The sequence below is a fragment of the Pseudorasbora parva genome, chromosome 25, assembly GCF_024679245.1.
Source record: "Pseudorasbora parva isolate DD20220531a chromosome 25, ASM2467924v1, whole genome shotgun sequence".
NCBI classification, from domain to species: Eukaryota; Metazoa; Chordata; class Actinopteri; order Cypriniformes; family Gobionidae; genus Pseudorasbora; species Pseudorasbora parva.
This window is the reverse complement of record NC_090196.1, coordinates 10,901,184-10,907,872: the sequence shown is the minus strand read 5'-3', so window position 1 is coordinate 10,907,872 and position 6,689 is coordinate 10,901,184. Positions and strand designations below refer to the sequence as shown.

Sequence of the window (6,689 nt, the reverse complement as noted above, 5' to 3'; positions counted from 1 at the left end):
TCAACCACCACCAATGTGCAGCATCCCCCTGGATGATGCGACGGCAGCCATATTGCGCCAGAACGCTCACCACACACCAGCTGATTGGTGGAGAGGAGACCGAGTGATGAAGCCAATCAGGATATGGGGATTATTAGGAGGCCATGATGGACAGGGGCCAATGGGCAAATTTGGCCAGAATGCCGTGGTTACACCCCTACTCTTTTTCCTGGGATTTTTAATGACCACAGAGAGTCAGTTTAACGTCTCATCCGAAAGACGGTGCTCTTTGTCAGTATAGTGTCCCCATCACTATACTGGGGTGTTAGGACCCACACAGACCACAGGGTGAGCACCCCCTGCTGGCCTCACTAACACCTCTACCAGCAGCTACCTGGTTTTCCCAGTTGGTCTCCCATCCAGGTACTGACCAGGCTCAGCCCTGCTTAGCTTCAGTGGGAAACCAGTCTTGGGCTACAGGGTGATATGGCTGCTGGTAAGGTCATGGACGGCGTAAGCATTACCCAGTCGGGACAGGTAGTTTTCTCTTTACCCCGATTTCGCGCGGCATGTAACGCATTACCCATTTCTGTCGGCTTATTGAAGTGCGCATGTGAGATACGTGACAAACGCTTGCTTAGAGCAGATTTAAATGCACCCAGACGGAGCCAGCTAGCTTTTACATGAAATAAGGACATATCACAAACGCAGACTTTAAGACCCAGAAATTGATAAGATATGTTCTGACCACAAGCAGCAGAAGAGGTTCAGTCAAAACGCTGCATAACTGCATGCAGCACGAAGAATTAAAGGCTACCCCGTTTATTACTAGTCATGTAGACGCGGTTTACTACATTGTCAGTTTGCTGTTGTATGTAAACGGGGAAACTTATTTCAAAAAGCTAGTTTTGTGAGATATTAGCTTGCATGTAACGCACTTGTTGTATAAAGGGAATAATTGTTTAAGATTTGTGGTTACTCGGACGTATATGTATGGTGAACAAACCGGAAGTAAACTGGGTCTGCTACTCGCTGTGTTCGTCTCGTGTTTTCCCAATAACATAACAGCACTGAAGTCGCGAATGCACGTTCAAGGAAATAAATGAGGTGAATCGTGTGGGGCGAATTCTGCTCACTAAAATCCCACTTGTGCAATTCCTTGCGAGATGATTCGGTTTTTCATGCAATTAATTCAGTTCCTAGTTATAGTAGCCTAATAGCATTTGATTAGAATTGTGCAGCAATATACCAAAGTTGTATATAACTTTAGAGACGGTCCATAGATCCACGGATATTGAATGACCATGTCAAGCCAGGTTTACTTCAGTTGATTTCACCTGTAGTAAGTAAGTCTGGCCAGTAGGAATGTACTACAAACTTTGGAACGTAAAAAGCCTTTTGGTGAGTTACTGTGAATTTGCAGACGGTCCCTAAAGCAGCCTCATTGGATACTTCCAGTGTTTCCAACTTAGCAATTTTGTTGCTAGATTTAGCAACCATGTTTTTTTTTTTTTTTTCAAAAAGCACCTAGCAACAATTTAGCAATTTTTAACATTTATTTGGCAACTTTTAGCAACTTCTGTAAAGTGACTCTAATCAAAACAGCACACGTACAGCTAGTTAAATAGAATGAGCGGTTGATTCATGATTCCTTAAGATCGCTGTGGAAATAGCTGTAAAAACTGGAAGAGATAAGACAGCAAGTGGGGGCGTGGCTACACAGGTCTAGTCAGGCACGAGGCTGCCGCTGCACTGCAGGCAGCAACAGTAGCAAAAAATATTTGTTGAGTGCACCAGCAGTAGCACACATGGATTTCACATGTTTAGCAAAATTATTTAAATGCATAAAGGCAAGTCACTTTTTTTTTTTTTTTAAAGGACAAATTTATAATTTCCTACACAACTTTTACAACAAATCTAAATTAGCATTTCAAATAATATCTATGTAGTTTTGCGTTGCGATTAAGTAACGACGTCATGTGCAATTACGTCACAATGTCATTTAGAAACTTTTAGTAACAAAACGATCTGCCTTTAGCAACTGCTCTGAAAATTAGTTGGGAACACTGGATACTTTACCTCGTTAAATAAGGTACTGCTCCTTTAAGGCGGAACGTACTCTCCTCTCACTCGCTGATGGGAGGGTAGTCCGTAGTAGATGAAGCGCGAGCTGTGAACGTCGCATGGATGCTTTCTAAATTTCTGTTACTCTTTGCCGTTGTTTTTCTGTTTAGTAACGCAGCTGTCAGTGGAGTGTTTAACTGCCCCATGTGTGCGAGGGATTTACGGTGATAATAAACCCCCTTTGAAAGTCTGATACGTGAGTTTGCTTCACTTGGCTAGAAACCATTCAAGCCAGCTATCCAGCCTCTCTGTGTGAAGTGTGCTATATGACATACAATATTAGTCACAATAAAGAAAACTGTCATTTTTAATAAAATTGGCTCTGGCATGAATGTGTGCGATTCATTGTGAACTGCAGAGGTGTCAAGTAACGAAGTACAAATACTTCGTTACCTTACTTAAGTAGAAATTTTGGGTATCTATACTTTACTGGAGTAATTATTTTTCTGCCTACTTTTTACTTCTACTCCTTACATTTTCACGCAATTATCCGTACTTTCTACTCCTTACTTTTTAAAAATAGCCTCGTTACTCCCCTTTCATTTCATCTTGTTTAAAAAAAAATATGCAGATAAATCGCATCATCCTGATTTTGATCGTGGTTGGATGAGAAGTGTAAACATACCATTCCAACACCCTATTGGTTACTACGCGATCCATCGCGCCTGCACATGACTCAAAGCACAAATCACACACGGTGTTGCCAGATTGGGCGGGTTCCAGCGGACGAGCACGCACTTTCAGTCAGTCAGCGATCAGCAGCAGACGCGCTCATTCATGACAGCCAGGTTTTTAGCGCGATAACTCGTCGTAGATGTATATTCAAGTGATCGCTATGCTAAAGTGGCATACATACAGTATATATATACACACAAGCCTTTTCTACAGTAAGGAGTGGGAGAGTGAACCAACTCTCAAACGTGGATTACAGCAGTGTCATGGGTGTAGATGACGGGGGGCACGTGTCCCCCTCACTTTTAATAAAATGTATTTTCGTCCCCCGCACTTTTACTGGGTCTCACCGATTCTAGTCGACCCGCTCCGAGCGGGATTCGAACCGGCGTTTTCCCTGCGCGGCGACGGGCAAATTAACAGGGACGCTAAAGACAGCCTTCTCTAATCTCGGTTGATAGAGCGCTTTTTGAGGTCACGGGTGTAATGTTTAATGTTATGTCAATTATAGACACTAGGGGGCAGAAACGTGGCTAAGGTTGTGGGAAGAGAGAACAGGAGAGTTAGTTAACAGTGTTTAAATGCATGTGTAAAGTGCAAGGATGGTGCTGGAGAAATAAAAGGTGTTTATTCATATACAAGCCTTGACTGTGATAAAGACAAGAACATTACATTGGCGTCGAGGAAAATATGGCAACCCAGACATTACCTGCTTTCCCCCAATTCGTTGTGCATGAGGACCACAGCTCTGTGGGTGTAAGATGGAAAAAATGGCTACAACGGTTTGAGAATTTTCTACTAGCCATGGATATCAAAGATGACACGAGGAAACGGGCAATGCTTCTACACTACGCTGGAGACGAAGTTCAGGATATATTTGACACGCTGTCTGAAACAGGCCAGGCTAAAGACTACACTGTTGCTGTGAACAAGCTCAACGAATATTTCTCTCCGAAGGTAAACATTACATATGAGACGTACATTTTCAGCGAGGCTACTCAGAAAGCTGGAGAATCGCTTGATACGTATCATACGAGGCTGAGACAATTAGCCGCATCGTGCCAATTCACTGATATTGATAGAGAGATCAAGACCATGATTATTCAAACGTGTACATCAAGTAAACTTCGGCGTCAAGCACTTCAGAATCCTGATATAACTTTAACTGATTTGTTAGCGATGGGACGAGCCATGGAGGTGGCAGAGGTGCAAGCTGCAGGCATAGAACAAAAACAAAACTCTGCTGCAAATTCCCAAGATGTAATGACCGTATCCACTGCAAGAAATCTTGTCAGGAAAACATGTTTTAATTGTGCTGGAGCTTTCCCACATCTTCAGGGGAGATCGTGCCCAGCAAACGGTAAAATATGCCATGCATGTGGAAAACAAGGGCATTTTGCTAAGTGTTGCCGTTCAAAGCCACAGGGAGGCGCCAAACCCAAGCGACAGCTTCATTTGGTTCAAGCTGAGCCAGCTATTACATCTGAAGAGGCATACCTCTACACGATTTCAGATGTTAAACAAAAAACTCCTCACACAGACATTAAAATCAGAGGCAAAAAAAATCAGAGCAATGATTGATACAGGAGCAAGTGTCAACATTATAGACGAAAAAACATTCCAGACTCTTTGTGATCCACCTGTCCTAAGTAAAACAGATGTGACTATTTTTGCATATGCTTCACTCTGCCTGTCCTGGGAAAATTCACGGACATACTGGAAACAAAGTCAAAATTTCTGACAACAACTTTTTACGTTCTTAAGGGAGGAAGTACCACATTACTTAGCTATGATACTGCTTCTCAGCTAGGTCTTATCAAGGTGGTGAACAGAGTGCAATCCAAACAAGACGTGAACGTGCAAACTCCTCAGGTACCTATTCACATTTCCCACAACACACCCAATGTGAACTGCCTTCTTGCTGAGTATGTAGACCTTTTCCAGGGTTTTGGCAAACTGAAGGACTTTCAAGTCAAACTTCACATCAATAAATCTGTCACACTTGTTAGTCAGCCGCATCGTAGGGTCCCCTTTCACATCAGAAAACATATAGAAACTGAGCTTACATGATTGGAACAGCTCCACATTATTGAAAAGGTGGATGGCCCAACGCCATGGGTATCCCCTATTGTTGCAGTGCCAAAACCAAAGGATCCTGATGCTGTTAGGATCTGTGTGGATATGCGCTTACCAAATAAAGCCATTGAAAGAGAAAGACATTTAACTCCTACGGTTGATGATGTAATTCATGCATTAAATGGAGCCAGGTACTTCTCCAAACTTGACTTAAACTGTGGGTACCATCAGTTGGAACTAGAACCAACCTCAAGATACATTACAACTTTTTCCACTCATGTAGGCCTTAGACGATACAAGCGACTTAACTTTGGAATATCCTCTGCTGCTGAACTTTTTCAGCATGTCATACGGCAAGTCCTAGATGGAATCCCAGGGGTAATCAATCTGAGTGATGATATCCTGGTGTTTGGCAAAACACTGCTGGAACATGATGAAGCTTTGAGAAACACATTCCACAGACTAAAAGAAAAGAATTTGACGTTGAACAAGGCAAAGTGTGTGTATAGGCAGCCATCACTGGATTTTTTCGGATACACATTCTCTAATGGAGGCTTTTCACCTGACCCAACAAAACTCAAAGCACTGCAAGAGGCTGCCCCACCCAAAAATGTCAATGAATTACAAAGTTTACTTGGCATGGCAAACTACAGTGCGCGCTTCAAAGATTTTGCCTCCATTACCCAGCCACTCCGTGAACTCACAAAAAAGCACACAATCTGGACATGGTCGCAAACTCATCAATTATCCGACTCTCTCTAAAGTTGCAGAACTCATCAAACATGGTGGGTGGGAGGATGCTGTAAAACAGTCACCGGACGATAGCATCGACAGACCTGCATTAATTTCTTTGTACAAGATATGATTTAGCTGATTTTTCTTCATATTTGGGGTTCAAACATAGGAAAATAACCCCACTTTGGCCGCAAGCAAATGCAGAAGCAGAACGGTTTATGCGGACGCTGGAGAAAGCCATTCAAGCAGCTCATGTGGACAATTTACCATGGAAGCAAGTTTTGTACACTTTCCTTCGTAATTATCGCGCCACCCCACATTGTTCGACAAAAAAGTCACCTGCTGAAGTTTTGTTTGGAAGGCCCATACGCACGAAGCTACCTGAGCTTTCTCCGGAACGACCAAGCTATGATGACATGTTTTGCCGTACAGACGCTGCAGCAAAAGAAAAAATGAAATGGCATGCAGATAGGAAACATCACGCCAAACCTTCAAATTTAAAGGTGGATGACGTTGTTCTGTGTCGACGACAGAAGAGTGGAAAGCTCTGTTCAGCTTTGGAACCTTAGCCATACAAGGTGATTTCTGTAAAAGGATCAATGATCACAGCAGTCTCTGGCATTCGTAAGATCACAAGAAATTCGTCATACTTCAAAGTTCTGTGCTCCTCAAAAACTCACACAGAAGGGAAAGAAGAGGGAAGTAAAATGGATGATGGCTGGGAATTAAACATTCCAGGTCAAACCAAAATAGTAACACCAGCAACACCGCTTTCATCAGCAGCTGGTCTACAATCACAAACTTCAGAGGTCAGGAGATATCCCCAGAGAGAGCACAGGGGACCTCCAAGAAGACTAGCAGATTATGAAATCCAGTTTATAGATTGAGGAACTGTTTAACACTGAGTAAAATGTTCATTGTTCACTGTTAATGTTTATTTGGTTCATATGGAAATATCTGAAGGTGAAGAGGGTTGTAATGTTTAATGTTATGTCAATTATAGACACTAGGGGGCAGAAACGTGGCTAAGGGTGTGGGAAGAGAGAACAGGAGAGTTAGTTAACAGTGTTGAAATGCATGTGTAAAGTGCAAGGATGGTGCTG

General features: G+C 42.7%; 1 pseudogene; it reads right to left on the bottom strand.

Annotated features, from left to right (window-relative positions):
* Window positions 1–360: 360 nt before the first annotated feature.
* Window positions 361–477, bottom strand: LOC137065626 (5S ribosomal RNA; annotated as a pseudogene).
* Window positions 478–6,689: the final 6,212 nt, after the last annotated feature.